The following is a 19,917-nucleotide window of genomic DNA, read 5'->3' as shown; positions in this document are numbered from 1 at the left end:
GAACCTTTAGGAAATCCTCCCAGATCTCTATGAGGCATTGGGTGTAATGCGAAACACTATAAGCAAAACATAACGAATGATGTTTGTCCGTGGGGCGGCGGGGGGGCTGGCCCTGAGGAAGGGGTTGGGAAGCCTGGGTTTCCTAAGAAGGTGGCCTTATGTGTGGCCTTATCTCTGCCTCCTCTAAGAGAAAACTACTCAGGGCGCCTGGGTGGCTCAGTTGGTTAAGCGACTGCCTTCGGCTCAGGTCATGATCCTGGAGTCCCAGGATCGAGTCCCGCATCGGGCTCCCTGCTCGGCAGGGAGTCTGCTTCTCCCTCTGACCCTCCTCCCTCTCATGCTCTCTGTCTCTCATTCTCTCTCTCTCAAATAAATAAATAAAATCTTAAAAAAAAAAAGAGAGAGAAAACTCCTCATTCTTCATTTATACCATAAGGCATCAGCCCCAGAGTCTAAGATCAGGCCCAGTTCCATGTATCAGGTGGGATGTGGGAGCTGTAGAAGGGAAAACTTGAGTAGTGATGGAAATGAGAACCTCCCCTATATGGGGGGAAAAAACCCAACCACACAAAGTAACATCATAAAAATACGAACTTATAGAGGTATGACCAAAGATTATACAATCAGGACTGGTGTAGATTACAGAAACATGCACGTGGTCAACAAATTCTGAGATATCAGAAGCAAAAGAGAAGCACTAGAAAGCAAAGGAGAGGGCAGGCTCTGACTAATCAAAAGCAGCTCTACACAGCTCAGCAGGAAATAAACTTCCCATAGGACTTCATCTCAAAGGACACAGAAAGTGAGAAATAAAAATAGACTCTCAACATTTTTAGATAAATTCAGCAATCACATAACCACAGTTGTTTCTTAAATGAAATTAGCTGATTTAGAAACACATCTCATCTTGGAGGCTGAGTCTAGGCAGGCTAAGACCTTACTTATCCCCCACCCCCCAAACTCTCACTCATACACTTCCCTTGGGGCCATCCTTGGTCGATGTTTCTGGCCATGGGACTCACTTAGAATGGTACTTCCACTTTTTGGAAAGAAGCCAACCTCCAAGTTCCTGTAAGCAATCCCTATGATACCAGGAGCTGCACACTCTCTATTTTATTCTAATTGCCTTCACTGGAAGTGCATCCTGGATTCTCTCTTCCACCACAACTATGTTCTCACACTTTGATCCCGCTTGGATACATATAATAGAGCCATCATTACCCAGCTATGCATACCAAAATATAAAGACAGGCAGAAGGACCAGAATCATGCAAAAAGACACAAGAAAACTGTTGGCAATAACAAAAGTGATCACCACCATAATTTCAAAATAAGATTTGAAATCGCTTTTTCATTTCAGACTCATGTTTATAACTCATATTTAGTACGTACCGCAAACACATATTTCTAAAATTCAACTCAGTCTCTCTCATTCCCTCAACCTGCCCCTTCTTGTGCATTCTGTATGACCTAGCTGCCTAATTCAGAAACCTCAGACTTCCTTTACACCTACCTCCCACTGTACTCCATGCCCTATGGATTCTGTGGTAAGACAGATCACCATTACCACTAGGATAAAAATCCCAATTCTTAACATGGCCCACAAGACCCTTACTTACGTTTCTGACTTTATCTCTCGTTACATAAACATCCCCCACTCTAGCTCCCAAATTCAACTCTGCCAACCTTAAACTCACTCAGGCTCCCTAAGGTCACTCCCTACTTCAAATATTCAAGCCTTTGCACATGTTGTTTTCTTTCCTAAAAACTCTTGGTCTGAATGCTTTGCTTGGCCTCACACTTCCATAACATGTCAGAGCTTATTTACTTCTTACCTGGAGATGCTGTTTTTGACACCACTCCTGACAAGTTTGAGTTAGGTGCTCCTCCTATGTGTTTCCATAACACACTGCACTTTCCCTTATTGCACTACGCTGTAACTGCCTGTTTACTTGTCTATATCCTCCACTAGAAGGTCATCCATCTCCTTGAGGCCAAGGACCATGCCTTTCTCAAGCACAATAACTCCAGCACCAAGGACAGCATCCAGCACATGGAAGTTTCACATAGGGTGAATGATTAGCCAGACTACATTACATCCTCATTTATGAAAAGCAGCAGAAAAGAGCCAAAAACAAGTTTGGAGGATAAAATGAAGCAAGGGGGAATAAGACGAAGAAAAAGGAGAGAAAACATTCATGGATAGGGCACCAGAAGAGTGGAAAACAAAAAGAGAGACTAATGGAACAAGTAAGAAAAGGCAAAAAATAAAGGATGGTGTCAAAGTCACTTGTGCAGATTTTCATGAAGCTCAGACAAGTCTTTCCCGAGGGGAGTAATAAGGGAACTAACATTGATTGAGCTCTGAAGGCAGGTCCTGTCCAAATCCATGGTCTCATTTATATCTTACGGTTCCCCTATCAACATTACTATCTTCCTTTTGCAGATAAGAAAACTGAGGCACCAAGAATTTAGGTAACTATCCTCAAGTTACACAAATATAAAGTGGTGAAACAGTCTTTGAACTCGCTTTACATGCACTGCCCAGGAAGTACTGAACTGTAGAACAAAGGCAGATTTGATGGTTAAAAAAGAAAAATTCTAAGCAGAAAATCTTATGAATGAAACCGTGATTTACCTTGTGATAGCTCAGCTCCTGCTTTTCTTCCTTCCTTTCTTACATAGCTCCTCTGAGAGCAAGCAGTCTGTCCTGAAGTCAGCATTTGCCAAAATCTGATATGGAACTGATCTCAGGACCATCCATTCTTCCCCAGCCTCCTCTAGGGAAATGTGTGGCCTGCAGGGACCTAGGTCCCATCTCTACAATGAGGTGGCGCTAGCCCCCCCCTTTGCTACAGGCTCCAAATGTGGGCTGGTGGCAGTGCTCCTATCACAACAACCAGTGATCCTGGCCCATGCTACGCGGTCCAGCACTGCCTTTCCTGTTCTAGCAATACTCCCTAAATGTACACTTCTGGAAATGCGTGGTATGCAGCAGATATAGGTCTCAGCTAAGGCACCCATCGGGACCAAAGGAAAATGCTTTCTAAATTGACATTAAAAATGAGCTTGGAGCTAAAATATATATTGTATGATTTTATATTGGGAAAAAAAAACTGTTCTCTACCTTTTTCCAAACTTCTGTAACAATAAAATAGCTTTGTCATGACAGCATTCACAGATACAAGGAAAAGAAGGCTACTTACTCCTGTAGCTGAACAAAAGCTCACACAGTGGCTATTATGCCTCAGGTTCCTTCATTTTAAATCGTCCCTCTCCAGGTAGAAGCAGAATCCTTACAGGCAGAGCCCTTGCAGGCTTCCCTCATCTTCCCCACTCTTTGAATTTACTAGGCTTTGTAGATTTTTATCAAATATTCTCCACATCTGCTGAGACACACACACACACACACATACATATATACACATACATATTTCTTGTGCATCTAAATACCAAAGCCAATACTTTCTCATGGAAGCAGATTTTCACAAGAAATTAATTTTAACTGATTCAATTCATCATCTAACCGTGGTTACCAAGGATACCAAATAGCCAAAATCAGTTGGCTCCAACTTGCTTGTTAATCAGAAGATATTAACAGAAAGCTGTGAAGAATTATTGTTGTCTAAGTAATCTGGCCAGAAACAGTCCCCCCTCCCAATGTCCCTCAGTCCTGAACTCAGTTAAAAACATTCCAGTCTATAATAATCATTAAAAACATGCAAGGTTTTTTTCCAGGATTTGAAATTCAGTGATTAGTATTTAGAAAAATGACCGCTAATGGTTTCACTTTAATTCCCTTCCTGATGAAGCACCAAACTGAGAACGGCTACTGATTTGATCTTATCCATCTGAAAGCAGATGATTCTCACCATAGCAGGTAATTGAGCATTCAGGTGATCTAGCTGAATCTGTCCTAAATCAAACAGCCCAGCAATGTATATGTACTAATAGAGGGTAGCATCAAACAGATGAGCCTAGTACGTGCCCTTGAGGGACAGAGAATTAAAATAAAAACACCCCAAACAAAAAAATGTTTCTCCTTGCTAAAAGGTCAACATGGCTTTTTTAAAAAAGTACTCATAAGATTAAGTTTTATCTAGTCTATAATGTACATCTAAAGAAGAACCAAAAAATTGATACTTTCTCTCCAAAAAGCACAGGCAATCAAGTTTCTTACTAATTAGATTTGTTTACATTTTAAGAATATTAATTACATGTCATTCACTGCAATTATTCTGTCTCATTTTGTAGTTTGTCATTTTGTCTACAATGCCTTTTGCAAAAGAAAACACAGTTGCCACCCAATACCTATTTTTCCCTTTTCCCAAAAAACAATGAAACTTAAATTGCATTTGGAATTTGGGTTGACACCAAAAGACTACATTTCCCAGCTTTGGTATGGCCCTGTGACTAAATTCTGATCAAGAGATGAGAGCACAAGTGTTGACAGGGACTTCCAAAAAGGTTCCGTAAGAAGAGCAGACTTGGGCTGGAGGTGGACTCTTTTGTCTCTCCCAGGAATGTAAATGTGAGTGCTGGAATTCCAGCAGCCATCTTACCCCGTGAGGTGACTGTGAATTAGAAGCTGTGCATGGGGCAAGTGGGTGGTACAATCAATTAGGTGTCCAATTCTTGATTTAGGCTCAGGTTATGATCTCAGGGTCATGGGATCAAGCCCCATGATGGGCTCCGTGCTCAGCAGGGAGTCTGCTTGGGATTCTCTCTCTCTCCCTCTCCCTCTGCCTCCCCCTCTGCTCATGCTCTCTCTCTGTCTCTAAAATAAATAAATGTTAAAAAAAAATGAACCTTCTGTATTTAAGCCACTGTTATCAATGTTTTCCTGTCACATGTAGAGAATCCTGATTTTAAATTATAATTTCCTTTAGAATTTTAATGATTTTACTTTTCGTAAAATTTAAAACACATGACAAATTTGCGTAATAGAGCAGAAATACAGTGCTCTTCCCAACACCATTTACTGAATAATCCATTTCCTCCCCCCGCCCCGCTGATTTGAAATGCCGTGTTTACCAAATACTATGATGCCATGTTACTCTGTTTCTGTTCTATTAGGTTTGTTTGTTTTTGCATAGTCTTTATTTTCTCTGAGAAGTGGAAGTTGAGAGTAGAGGTAGAGCTTCAGAGGAAGGAGAGAAGGGCAAGGAAGAGGGCTGATGACAAGTAGGAACTACCAAGCAGCACTGAGGGCCCAGATGAAATGAGATTCTCCACATTACAAGCATAAGGATTAACAGGGTAGACTCTGCATCAGAATGGCTGCGTTCAAATCCCAGCTCCATGACTTACAGGCTGTGTGGAGGCAGATTCTTTGCCTTCCTCCTCTGTAAAATGGAGATAGCACTAGAACCTACCTCAAGGTGGCTGTGTTAAAGGAGTTAGTATATAAAAAGCTTAGAATGATATCTGGCAACAGGTTCTATTATGTCTCATTGGTATTATTATTATTATTAATAGTTGTAATTGTTAACATTGTCACTGTCACCATCATCTTCTTAATATTAAGATGGCAGCTTTTTTGTTCCCTAAGGTACAATCAAGAATAATGTTGAATTTTATCAGATGCCTTTTTGGAGTTACCTGACATGATTGTGTTTGTTTGTTTCTCCAAAAACTTATGTATTGTGAATAAGACACCATTTCACACCCACTAGAATGGCTATAATAAAAAGATAATGACGAATGTTGCCGAGGATGTGGAGAAATGGGAACCCGCACGTGCTACTGACGCAAATGTAAAATAGTGCAGCCATTTTGGAAAATGGTTTGGCAATTCCTCAAAATGTTCAACACAGAATTATCAAATGACCCAGCAATTTCACTTCTGGGTATGGACCCAAGAGAAATGAAAACATACCTCCACGCAAAAACTTGTACCTAAATGTTCTTAGTAGCAGTTATTCATAATAGCCCCAAACTGTAAACAACCCAGACGCCCAGGAACAGGTGAATAGATAAATAAAATGTGGAATACTCATATAATGAAATATTAATCAGTAATAAAAAAGAACTAATGACACATTATACAATGTGGCTGGACCTCAAAAACAGCATGCAAAGTGAAAGAATCCAGTCACAAAAGAGATCACCTATTGTAGGATTCCATTTATACGAAATGTCCTGAAAAGGCAAATCTATAGAGACAGAAAGTAAATTAGAGGCCTTCTGGAACCAGGTAACAGTGAATGGACATGAGGGATCTTACTGGGGTAATGAAAATGCTCTAACCTTAGAGTGATGCTTGCACAACTTCATAAATTTACTAAATAATCACCAAAATGTATACTTAAAAGTGGCTGAATTATATACTATGTAAAATATGCCTCAATAAAGTTATTTCTTTTAATGAGGGAATGGATGGAGGGTAATAGAAAAAAAATGGGAGAAGCTTATGTTAATTTTGTGTAAACATGATCAAAACTTAAAACAAATAATTATGTATGTATAATACGTATACAACAAAACCTACTCATGCAGTGATAGCTTTCCTATGCTTTACCATTCTTATATTCTCAGAGTAAACACCCAGTAGAAAATTCCACTGGGTTACACTAAACACACTACATATAAGGCATTTTCTTTTAATCTCTTCTGTATCTGTTTTTTTTGGGGGGGGAGGGGTCGCTTTTCACATTTTATTGGCTCAGGGGAGGGGCCTCCTCCATGTCACCAGGGGTGCTCACAAGTTCTTCAGCCACTCCAAGCTTGGGCCCTGGCGGTCCTGGGGGTGGCTGGGCACATCAGGCATGTTCCCATCATCTCGGAGGGGCACTGGATAGTTGTAGGTCGTGGCCTGGCTGATCATGGTGGCGTATTTGGGGAAGGGGCTGAGGGTGGGCAGAATTAGAGCGAGGCCCCCGATGGTGAAGGATGCGACCAGCACCGCTCCTTGGCCCAGGCATCCTTGAAGAAGGTGGTGAGTCTCCCGGCCATCTTGGTTACAGCGGCGGCAGCAGCCTCTTCTGTATCTGTTATTAAATCCTTCTTCTCATTCCCTTTGTTTTATATTTGTGTTTTCACATTCTTTTCTTGGTCAGAATAGCAAAATATTTACTTATGTATATTTCAAAAAACACATCTTGGTTTTGTTTATTAATACTGCTTTTGTTTGTGTTTTTATTTTTCACTTTCTATTCATTAATATGTTCTTTTGGTTTTTACTAATGTTTTGCTCCTACATGTTTTTGGTTTATTTTTCCATTTCTAAGTTCGTAAATTTAATGCTTGGTATATTCATTTTCTGTCACTCTATTTACTACAACCAATGAAAGTTATGAATTGTCATCTAAATATAGCACTCCACAGTTTTAACATATGTGCTTTCATTTCTATAGTGTTTTCAATGTCTATAATTTTAGTTTCCATATCTGATTTTCTAATTAAAGAGATCTCTGAAAGAGTTCAATTTTCAGGTGTTTAGGGTTCTGGTGATGTTGTGACTTGTTATTCACTTATTGATAATTTTGTTGCATTACGGTCTGTAAATGTGGCCCATAAAATTTAATCTTTTGGAATTAATGTTCCTTTTTTTATGGTACTGAAACATTTTTTTAAAAATGTTCCATGAACATTTCTTCTCTCTTGGTGACTAGAAAATTCCATTGGTATTTCACATAAATCAAACTTTTAGCAACATCCACTTCTTTTATCTATTGATGTGTCATTGTCGGTGAAGTATCATAGTCTCCCCCTATAATTCTGATGTTTCTAACTTCTGAAGTTTGAACAAACTTAGTTCAATACATTTGAATATCATTTCATTTATTAAAAGTTAGTGACTGGTAGGTCTCCATTGTTTATAGCACTATTTACCAAGCTAAAATAAGTCTTATTTGATGACTTTTATGTCACATGCAGTGTGTTTATTATAGGAATGTTAGTTTGATTAGCATGAGGCCTTAAAAAAGAGCAGATAAAGATGATATGAAATCCACAGAGGGGCACCTGGGTGGCTTAACTGGTTAAGTGCCCAACTCTTGATTTTGGCTCAGGTCATGATCTGAGGGCTGTGAGATGGAGCCCCACATCTGGCTCCATGCCCAGCATGGAGTCTGCTTGAGATTCTCTCCCTCTCCCTCTACCCCTCCCCCACTTCTGCTCCCACTCTCTTTCTCAAAATAAATAAATAAAACCTTTTTTAAAAAAATCCACAGATATTTTGCACTTGTTATTTTAATATTTTCAATGAAGCTATTTCCTGAGTATTTAAAAATCAGGTAGTGCACATCCAACTCTGATCCTCCTCTGACATTTCCCCATGTTCTAAGCTGCATTATTAAAGCCACCATTTAACACCCACTTCTGTCCATTCCCTGAATTAAATCTGATGACTTTCCTTAGTGCTGTGACTGCAAGCCCTAAAACATCACCTTTTACTATAAAGACATATGCTATAGTGCCCTTGTTTTGTGAATCTGTCCAGTTCAACTTTCCATTTCCCACATACTGAGGCACTGGGAAGACAACTGTGATTGAGTCATTGACGTGTGAGACAATATAAAAATTAAAAGATCAAAAGAACCAATGTAATGGAAAAGAGCTGTGATTTTAATCTTTATTGGCCTACCGAGTGGATCCTCTCAAACTGAACCTATGGGGATTAGATCCCCCCCAGAGAAGCTGCAGTAATCCACACATAAATGGCCTCTGAAGCAGTGTGGGGTTAGAATCAATAGATGCTTCTCCCAACAGCATGTGGAAGGAAAAAAGAAACACTTTGGGGGATTTTCTAGCTCTCTTTGTAGACTCTCTCTGAAATAGATTCCATGACATGATGAGTTTTAGCTACCTAAAAATTAAAGGAATACACACAAAGTACTTTAAAAGCCCCAGAGAAGGATGACCTATAAATTCAGTATATTACAGTGACATTAAATCTAAAGTAGCAATTGTGGTGGAACAGATTAAAGAACAGCAAACAACAGTTTTCTCCTTCCTTCTGAAATAACTGGGGAGGACTTTAGAGCTAGCTCAGCTATGCTATCTACCACTTGACATTCATAGTATTTGGGAAAAAAAAATCACCATTGAAAATACGTTTGACCTGAGATTTTCAGCGTAAAGTGTTAAAAGTGGTTCGAATGTGGCCCCTCATTTATGCCTCTTTCTTTGTTTCCCAGGTTTTTCTGATAGGAAATGAACATATCGGCAAGAACAAGTGATAGACTACAGGAATCAAGCAACCATGTTCTTCTCTAAGCTCACAGCCTAGTTAGAGTTTTTACAGAGCTGATTTACAGTGCAGTTATCCTAAATTAAAAATAAGTGATAATCATATTACATGTCTAGCAATAGAGAAGACCATGATTTTCGTTACTGCCAGGATGCTACAGTTACATCCTACAGCTAAATTTTCTACAGAATGTATTATTAGTTGTGCCAACAGCAGCTGTGCTAATAATTTGGGATAACTCCCACTATGGTTAAAAAAAAAAGAAGGATCAATGATAGATAGTAAAAATATTTTCATGCTTGGATTTCCTTACCTAATATAACAGTTTTATACAGATGGTTGAAGCATTTATTTTGACAATGGGGTTGTAAAAAATAATTTCTATCCATAAAGGCCATAAATCCATGTCATTTGCAACCCCAGATGCGTGCCAGACTCATGTGTAGGGGTACTTTAGGAATCACCCCTAAAGATTCTGATTTAGTCAGTCAGGGAACAGCGCAGTTATGTCTTCAAAAGTTCCCGCAAATGATTCTGATGCATAGCCAGAACTAAAAATCACTTCCCCAAAACCTTCAAGTTGGAAGGAGCCTTAGCATTCAACCATTTCTCACCCTCCCTGATTTCTAGTAACTTCTTCCCTATAGTCCTCCAGTCAACTGTCCTGGATGTCTGCATCAGATCTCCTATACAACCTCAAACTTAATGTATTTAAAATTAAGCTTATTTTTTTCCCCATAAAATATGCTCAAGGGGCACCTAAGTGGCTTAGTTGGGGTTAAGTGTCTGCCTTCGGTTCAGGTCATGATCTCAGGGTCTTGGGATCAAGCCCAGCATCTGTCTCTCTGCTCAGCGGGGAGTCTGCTTCTCCCCCCCCTCTGTCTGTACTCTCCCCCACTCTCTCTCAAATAAATAAAATCTTTAAAAAAATATTTTTAAAAACCCATGCTCAACTTCTTGTCACAAACCTAATAAATCACATGACCATCCTCCCAGGCACTTAGGCCCAATATCGGAGAATTAGGATCCTTCTACTTTGTCTCAGTATACCGATTATTTTTACCCCTTAAATATGTTTTATATCAATCCCCTCTTCTCCAATTCCATTACCTTAAAACATTAATTCAACACTTCTGCCTAGACAAATACTAATAGTCTACTATTTCTGGTGTTTTCTCTAAAATCTCCAGGCTTTGAATCTCATACTGCCTAATTGCACCACTCCACCCCAGCTGCCCATCCTTGTCACAGATGTCTACATTCCTCAGGCCACTTCCCCACTTCCCTCCATTCCCGGCTTGTTGTCACTCTCTCCAACACTACTTTTGTCTTAACTTGTGGTTAATTCAATACTTCCAAAACCACAGTCTTTTTGTTCTTGTCCCTGTCTCCTTCAGTAACTTGTCCTTCACCCAACCTTAGTGCCTCATTCCACAATCACACCCCAGACCTGGTTATACCAACAACTGCAGCCCCTCCTTTTCACTGCATTCCCAATAATCACCCCACACCAGAGGACCTACAACCCTCTAATCCTACCAACTCTTCACTACCTCCACATGTCCACTTTCCCCTCTTTACTCAGATGAGATTTCAGAGTCGATCATCCCAATCCCTCCATCCTATACGCCCTCAAATCTTTTGTCCCTCTCTCATTGTCATACATCAGTGTGACCCTTCTTAAACACACCCCCTGTCTCTTCATGCCTGCACAAACACAGGTGAATGTAATGGGAAAAACATTCACGCCTGTGGTGGTGGGTAGCACTTCAAATACATGATCACTACCTTCAAGTGGGCCCTTAACGTTGCCCAGCAATTACCCTGCACTTCTCTGATCCACTCACTCTCCCGTCTTCTGGCTATCACTTACACCTCTCCTGTTTTCACCTCCCACCCTATCCTCACTCGCAGCTGGTAACCTGGCTGTTTCCTTTTTCACTAATAATGGAAGAGCAGTCATAAGACAAGCTTCTATATGATCTCCAAACCATATCTGCCCACCCGGGCTCATATACTCTGCCCTGACTCCTTGTCAATGAATGAAATGTTGAAAAACCCACCTACTCAAGTACTCAGGCAATTCAATCCCCTATGTCATTTTTTTCTTTTTTTATTGAAGTATAATTAACACACTATTATATTAGTTTCAGGTGTACAATATCATGATTCAACAATTCTACACATTCCTCAGTTCTCATCACAGTTAAGGGTCCTCTTGATCCTCTTTACCTATTTTACCCATCCCCCTACCCATCTCCCCTCTGATAACCATCAGTTTGTTCTCTATATTTAAGACTTTGTTTTTCAGTTTCTTTTTGTTTGTTCATTTGTTTTGCTTCTTAAATTCCACATATGAGTGAAATCACATGGCATTTGTCTTTTGACTTATTTCACTCAGCATTATATGCTCTAGATCCATTCACATTGTTGCAAATGTCAAGGTCTCATTCTTTTTTATGGTTGAGTAATATTTCAGTGTGTTTGTGTGCCATGTCTTCTTTATCCATTCATCTATGGATGGATATTTGGGTTGCTTCCCTATCTTGGCTGTTGTAAATAATGCTGCAATAATATAGGCATGCATATATCTTTTTGAACTAAGTGGTTTTTTCATTCCTTTGGGTAAATACTCAGTATTGGAATTACTGGATCATATGTATTTTTTGAGGAACCTCCATACTGTTTTCCACAATGGCTGCACCAGCATGCATTCCCACCAACAGTGCACGAGCGTTCCTTTTTCTCCACATCCTCACTGACACTTGTTTCTTATTGATTTTAGCCATTCTGATTGTGGTTTTGTGGTTTTGATTTGCATTGCCCTGATGATTAGTAATGTTAAATACATTTTTATGTGTCTGCTGGCCATCTATATGTCTTTTTTGGAAAAATGTCTATTCAGGTCCTCTGCCCATTTTAATCAGATTTTGGTGAATTTTTTCAGTTTTGTTTTTGTTTGTTTTTTTGGTGTTGAGTTGCATAAGTTCTCCATCTACTTTGGATATATCAAAATATCAATACCAATATCAAATACATCAATTGCAAATATCTACTCCTATTTAGTAAGTTGCCTTTTTGTTTTGCTGATGGTTTCCCTCACTGTGCAAAAGCTTTTTATTTTGTTAGAATCCCAATAGTTTATTTTTACTTTTGTTTCCCTTGCCTGAGGAGACATCCTCTGCATGATTTTTAACTTCTCTCTAGCATCCAATTATGAATTATGTAATTACGAATATGTAATTATTTTCTCCTCTCTTTAAAAACCATCTTTTGACTTATTTTCTCCTCCCTTTTCTTTCACAATAAAACTCAAAAATGTAGTATATGTTCTCTTCAACTCTTCTCAAAGAGACTGTAGTCAGACTATCACTGACTCCACTTGCCCACAACTCCTTCAGAATCCCTCAGTTCAAGGTCGCCAATGAAGCTCCATGTTGCTAAATGCAATGATCAGTCCTGGGTTCTCATCTTACTTGACCTTTCAAGTACATTTCACTAGGAGGATCACTCCCTCCTTCCAGGAATACTTTCTGCACTTCCAGGCCACCGTACTCCTCATTTTTCTCCCACTGTACTTGATGATCCTTTTCAGTCTCTTTTGTTGGTTCCTTCTCATCTTCCTAACCTCTAACTAGTTGTTTGACTTCTTCTTTTTTTAATCTTCATTCCTTGGTAAGCGCTTCTAGTTTCTGAGCTTTAAATATCCTCTCTATGTTGATAGCTCCTAAATGTATATCTACAGGCTACACTTCTTTCTTGAGCACCTACGAAGGATATCCCAATACCCACTCAAGAATACTGCTCCAATAATTGTCCCCCTTTGTCCTACAACATGTATTTTTGTTCTTCACTAGATCATTCCCATCACATTAGTGATGTTCTCTCTTACAATTTAAAACAAAAACAAAAACCCTTGAACTCATTTCCCTCACCAACTAATTACTCATTTCTCTGGTATCTGCAGAAAAACTTGAAATAGTCTATACTCACTGCCCCACTTTTGCCAGTCAATTCCTCTTACAGCCACTCCAATCAGGCTCTTGTCCCCACCTCTTCACCAAAACTGCTTGTCAAATTCACTTCCGATGACCTCTACATACTAATGGCAGTGGTCAATACTCAGTGCTCATTCTACTTGACCTAATGGTAGCACTGACGCAACTTTTATGCCCTCCTCTTTGATACGCCATTTTCTTGGCTTCTCATTTTGGCTTTCAGGTCAATACTCTTGGATTTTCCGGTCCATCTTAATTAGTTTTCTTTTGCTGGTTCCTCAACTCCTCTCCATCCTCTTAGTGTTGGAGAGCTCCAGAATTCAGTGCTGGTCCTCCTCTCTCCTTTGTCTTCCTGGATCATTTCAGCCAGACTCATTTTAAATATCATCTCTATGCCTACAATGCTCCCATTTGTATCTTCAGTCCAGCCATCTTTCCTCAACTCCAGGCTCATATATCCAATTTCCTAATCTGTAGCCCTACTTGACTCACTCACTAATAAGCATTCCCAACTTAACACATCCAATACTGAGCTCTTAATATTCCCCTCTAACTTACTTCTCCTACACCTCTATTCCCTTGCTCAGGCCAAGTTTTGGGAGCCATTCTGATTCCTCTCTCTTGCATACCCTACATCCACCCACTGGAAAATCCTGTCAGCTCTACCTTCAAGCTACCTGGAATCTGACCACTTCTTACTATCTCCACTGCCATCACTCAGGTCCAAGCCACCATTATCTCTCACATAAATAATTACAACAGTCACATAATTCTTCTCCCTGACTCCACCCTTACTCTTCTACAGTCTGGTCAAAGTGATCCTTTCTGTTCTTAAGGCAGACATTATCACTGCTGTGCTTAAAACTTTCCAATGACTTCCCATCTTACTCTGAGTAAAAGTCATATTCATTACAATGGCTTATAGGGCCCTATGATCACTCTGCCATCACCTTTCCAACCTCACCTACTATGTCTCTCTTCCTTGCCCCTGGCTAATACCTGGCATGTGCCTGTCTCAGGACCTTTAAACGTGCTGTTCCCCTGCCTGGAAGGCTCTTCCCCTGGCATGTGCATGCCTTGCTCCCATCATTTCCTTCTGACCTTTTACTCATCAACTTTCCGCGATGCCATTTTGGTCCCCACACCTATTCTCTTTCCATGTTTTATTTTTCTTCTTAGCACTTATTACCATCTAACATACTAAGTAATTAGTGAATTTATTTATGTATTATCATTTTCCTCTCAGCAACATATAAGTTCCACAAAGGCCAGCTTTTCATTTTGTTTGGTTTCCTACCACATGTACAATGCTGTATCTAGGTATCTAGATATGTACCCTACATAGAACAGAGCCTTGCACATAGGAGATGATCAATAATCATTTGATGAGTAAGTAAATGGCGTTTTCAATCATGATCTCTCCAATCAACCTTCATCCTGTCTCCAGAGTGATATAATTAGAAGAAAAATCTGTTCACCTTAATTTTTAGCTTAAAACCCTTTAATGGGTCTGTAGTGTTATAGCTGATGCAAATAGAAATGTCTTCAGTAGCCAGGCATATCCTATCAATGTGATGAGGTAAGTTCATTCATGTGGGCAGGGGAAGGGAGGATAAGAAAAGTGGAGAGTGTATGACCCGCCTAAGGGCATTCAATCCAATTATTTTAACAAATTGTGCCTACTACTTGGCAGCCCCTGTATGTAGAAGAAAGAACCATCTCCACAGCCTGGCTTGGTAGGCACTATGGATGGATACTGGGCCCTATAACATCAGAGAAAACAGGCTGTGCATACCCACAAACTGAGTGGTTGCAATGCAACTGAACATGTTGCTTTTTCATTATTAAATGAACAGGCAAGGAAGCAAGGTGTCACTGTTGGCATAGTCTGAAATTATATCTGGAGCCCAGATGTTTGAACCAGACGACTAAACTTGCTAAAGGCAATTATGTGAGGTAATTATACCTGAGTTTCAGGGTAACATGACTGGGGACCTAAAATAGGTGATCTCCCATTCAGTGATTCTAATCTGTCAGGAACTTACCTTGAACAGGAAGAGCATCAATCACCACCCACTTGAGCTTATTTCCCATTCTTCAAGGAACCAGAGAGACTTGAGATGTGCACTCACAGAACTTCCCTCATCCTGAAATCTCCAAGAGTATTTTGCAAGAATGAATCCTTTGGACTCATTACAGTAAATTGTACTTCTTTCAAGATTTCTACATCAGAGTGCTCCAGCCTAAGTCCTCCGTGGGACTTTAACAATGGCATACAAGACTTCCACAATCTGATCAGTGTTCACTAGAACAGACTCATCCCTCAACAGTCCCAACACATACTTCACTTCCTATTACTACCAAAGATCCACCCTCTCCTGTCATAGGGCATTTATAAATTCCTAGAAGGTCCTTCCCACCCACACGTTCCAGGCAAAACACTTCGCCCAAGAATCAACTTCTCTAGGAATCCTCTGTGGATACACTCAAGCCAGTTAATTACTTCTCTCCTCTTTTCCTGCACTGTGTCCCATATATATCTCCCTTCCTGTCTTCATTTTATTAATTGCAATTACTGTTTTATCTCAATTCCATAGGGGCAGTAACCATGTTTAATGGATCTTTGAATTACTGATGCCTAACGAAGCATCTGGCAATTACGAGGTACTCCAATATCTTCTTAATTTGACTTAATTATAATTAGTAAAGAGTGATCTGGTCAGTATGGCTAAAGTAAGGCTTCATAAGTGCTGGGAGAGAAGGAGGAGGTGGAAAGAGGGAAAGAGAACATAGATAAAAAGAGGTCCAAGTTATATTACAAATTTTTTTTCATATTTCACATAAATAAAGGCAGTACTTTGCATTGGAAAGAATGTTACGATGTATCAATTTTTTCTTTGCCATTATGGGCAGAATGTGAAAAACTCTAAATTCTCAACATTGTTCAATTAAAGCTTAACTCCTCCCCCACCAAAAAAGAGTATTACAATGAATCCCTATTTGTTGATGCAACCTTAAAATTTTAAAAGGCAGTCTAGTATAATGATTGATTGTAGTCAGACAATGAATGCAATCATTCACTGCACAGTGAACTAATCCTTCTGTGAGCTAATCTGACAATACTTATATTTTAACTAATGCAAATTAGCAATAAAAACATTAAGATTCTCAAAAATAAACTGCCACATGATAGTAAACACAGAAAATTCACATAAGAAATATAGGTAGGTTTAAAGTATTAAAAATACTCAATCCCACCACCACCAGCAAAAAAATACAAATTGAACCAGGTAGTCACTTAAAACCTGTTAAATTAGCAAGTTTTTTGTTTGTTTGTTTTTTAAGGCTCTTTTTTTAAAGATTTTTTACTTATTTTTTGACAGAGAGACAGCAAGAGAGGGAACACAAGCAAGGGGAGTGGGAGAGGGAGAAGTAGGTTTCCCGTGGAGTGGGGAGCCTGATGTGGGACTCAATCCCAGGACCCTGGCATCATGACCTGAGCCAAAGGCAGATGCTTAATGACTGAGCCACCCAGGCACCTCAAATTAGCAAGTTTTTGCTGACATTATTACCACCTAATGCTAGTGGATATACTGTTCATTCATAGCAGGCATATTTGGCACAAATCTTGTGAAAGTTAATAATGGGAAACCTCACTAATATGGAGTCAGGAGGTTTGGGAAGGGGTGCTCCCACACCCTACCACCCTACCACTCTTAATCAACTGCAGACCCAATAGGAAGAGATGGATTTGACCCTGCACAAGGATGCTACTTTACTATCCCAGCTGAGGAAGACATGCTTTCCTATCCCCTCATCCACTCAATGGCTCAGCCAATGAGAAGTCACCACACTTGGAACCCAGCTTACTCCAATGGACTTTTAGTTTATAACAGCCTTCCCAACTAACACCTTTCCTCCTTAAAAAAGTGTACCTTTGTTCTCCAGACTTCCTATGGTTTTGCCACAGCTTGTTTGTCCCAGATGGCAATTCTCTTTTATTCCTGAATACACCCATCTTTTGCTGGTAAAATATCTGGAAGCTTCTATTTTTAAGTTTGACAATCTACAGGAAAGCAATTTGAACCCGATGTTGATAATTTATCAAGAAATTTTCTACCCCTTCGTCTTCAAGGAGGTGGCTGAGCGGGTCGATGGCCATGGTCTTGTGGCAGATGTAGAGATGCAGATCTTTGTGAAGACCCTGAGGGCAAGATCATCATCCTTGAAGCTGAGCCCAATGACACCACTGAGGATGTCAAAGCCAAAATCCAAGACAAGGAGGGCATCCCACCTGACCAGCATCATCTGATTCTTGCGAGCAAACAGCTGGAGGATGGCTGCACTCTCAGACTACAAAATCCACAAAGAGTCCATCCTGCACTTGGTGCTTGGCCTGTGGGATGGCATCATGGAGCCTTCCCTCTGCCAGCTAGCCCAGAAATACAACTGCCCTCCACTGGCTCTCTTTTGCTGGCAGGGCAGCCTCCTGCCAAAGCCCCAAGGCCCTGGAGCTACAATATATTTTCCTTTTCATAGACTGGAGAAGGAAGGAAGGAAGGAAGACAGGGAGAGAAGGAGGGAAGAAGGAGAAAAGGGAAAGGGAAAGGGAAGGGAAGAAATTGTCCCAAAAGGAAGAATACTACAGATACATCACAGTATTTTTAGGTAATGAAAAATTAGAAGCTAGAAATGCCCAAAAAGCACAGTTAAGTGAAAAAGATTTACCTACTCTCCGGAATATAGATATATAGTCATCCTAAAAATTGCACAATCACTGTTCATCATGGAAAAAATACAGTAATAGTAATAATGGTTAGTATTTATTGAGCATTTACTATGTGCCAGGTACTATGGTAAGTATTTTTTTTTCTTTTTTTTTTTTTTTAAGTAGGCTCCATGCCCAGCATGGATCCCAGTGCGGGGCTTGAACTCACGACCCTGAGATCAAGAACTGAGCTGAGATCAAGAGTCAGACGCTTAACTGACTGGGCCACTCAGGCGCCCCTGCGGTAAGTATTTCACATGCATTGTGAGATAGGTACTAAAATAGAGTTTCTAGATTTAGCATATAAAAATATAAAGTGCACAGTTCAATTTGAATTTCAGATAAATAATAGGTATTTAGTATACGTCCGTCCCATGCAATATTGCTCATCTGAAATTCAAATTGAACGGGGCATCCTATATTTTACCTGAATACTGGCAATCCACTTTACTGATGAGGAAACTTAAGACACGGAAATCACCTAGGGACATACAGCTAATGAGCAGAGACCACATGCTAAGCACACGAAAAAAGAAGAATGGGAACTTTTGGGTGTGAGGGATTATAAATGGGTAAAACATATGCATGCCCACAGATCACGGCTGAGAGGAAGCGGGGAGAGGTGACAACTCTGCCACCAGAATCTCCGGAGTGCTGGGTCTGGACACTGTGTTACAGCAGCCTTCCCTTCCCATCGTACAGATGAATAAACTGAAGAATTAGATATTGTGCTCCAGGTCATAAAGCTAGTAAGAGCAGGATCAGATTCTGACTCTAAAGCTCTTGCTTTATTCCACTTTGTCATCTTGATTTCCCGGGTGAGTTTTTTTTTTTTCCCCCTTCAGGTGCAGTTCCATCAGTGTTGATATAAAAGTTTTTGTGTGATAAAATACATGCACAAAGACACATCAATATTTCAAGGAGATCTGTAAAACCTAGTCATTAAGGGTTTGCTTCGGTTGAAAGCCATTCCTAGAACTAACCCAATAAAACACTTAGGAGAAAAAGTCCTGATGCACATTATGGCTTAAATTGGGATTTCATTTAGAAAGTAGAAAAGCATACTCCGTACTTATCCTTTTAAAAGTGAGATTGCTCTCCCCACTTAGGCCTCCTTGCTAAGCTCCTCCCCTTTCTCTATCCATTTCAGCATGTGTACTTGTTAGTTCCTTCAAGTAACTCAGTCAAGACCCTTCTTGAGCATTCTGAATTTTTGCAGGCCAATCATACAGGAAAGCACATGTACACGCACAAATACACAAGTGCCATTATGTTTTCACAGTGAAAGCAATGCTTATGCTCTATACATAATAGGACATTTTAGGTGATTTCCCCTTAGGTATTGGCTTAATATTTCCTTGAGAGGTTAGCCCACATCAAAAAGTTTGTGCTTTTGATTGTTTATTCTGAAAGAGGCATCTGGCCACAGGGCTGCCTGTGAGGCCTTTGCCACAGTTTGCTTTTGTTTTTCCCTCTTGATAATTACCTCATGACTAAACCACTCACTGGTCCATGTAGAAGAATCCCACAGAGATGAAAACACACTTGTTTAAATAAAATATTTATGAAGAAGGCCTAAAATGTCACCGAAGTAAATGCAAATTATCTTCACATATTGTGCATCCAATATGCCACTCGTTCCTTAGAAGACTATTTCCTGATTGCAATTAACATTAATTTTTAAAAATTAATCCCATTGTGCCTAATCATCCCAATGCCTATTCATAAAAACCTAGTGTTTTAAGGTTAACTCTCTTTTGACGATCTTTGAAAGTTTTAATAAGACTAATATTTAGTCTTGAGGATTATTTTGAAGATTTTTCCTTAGACACTATATTTAATTATTTTACATGTACATCTTCTAATAAATGATTTCATTCTAATTCAATATAAGGTGACATTAGTGAAGATTCCACATTCTGACCTTTTAATGAAATACTATTTGGACATGATTTTCT

General features: G+C 39.7%; 1 protein-coding gene and 1 pseudogene across 1 annotated transcript in view; both read right to left on the bottom strand.

The window, feature by feature from the left end:
- Positions 1 to 19,917, bottom strand: part of SYT9 (synaptotagmin 9) — a 200,654-nt gene that overhangs the window by 175,515 nt on the left and 5,222 nt on the right. The window lies entirely within an intron of this gene.
- Positions 6,622 to 6,954, bottom strand: LOC123857405 (NADH dehydrogenase [ubiquinone] 1 alpha subcomplex subunit 3-like; annotated as a pseudogene).

The sequence above is a fragment of the Mirounga angustirostris genome, unplaced genomic scaffold (genome assembly GCF_029215605.1).
Source record: "Mirounga angustirostris isolate CCGP_5_RB_7025 unplaced genomic scaffold, mMirAng1.0.hap1 SCAF_13, whole genome shotgun sequence".
Lineage (NCBI taxonomy): Eukaryota > Metazoa > Chordata > Mammalia > Carnivora > Phocidae > Mirounga > Mirounga angustirostris.
The sequence above is the reverse complement of the archived record's forward strand: the minus strand, read 5'-3'. Positions and strand labels throughout refer to the sequence as shown.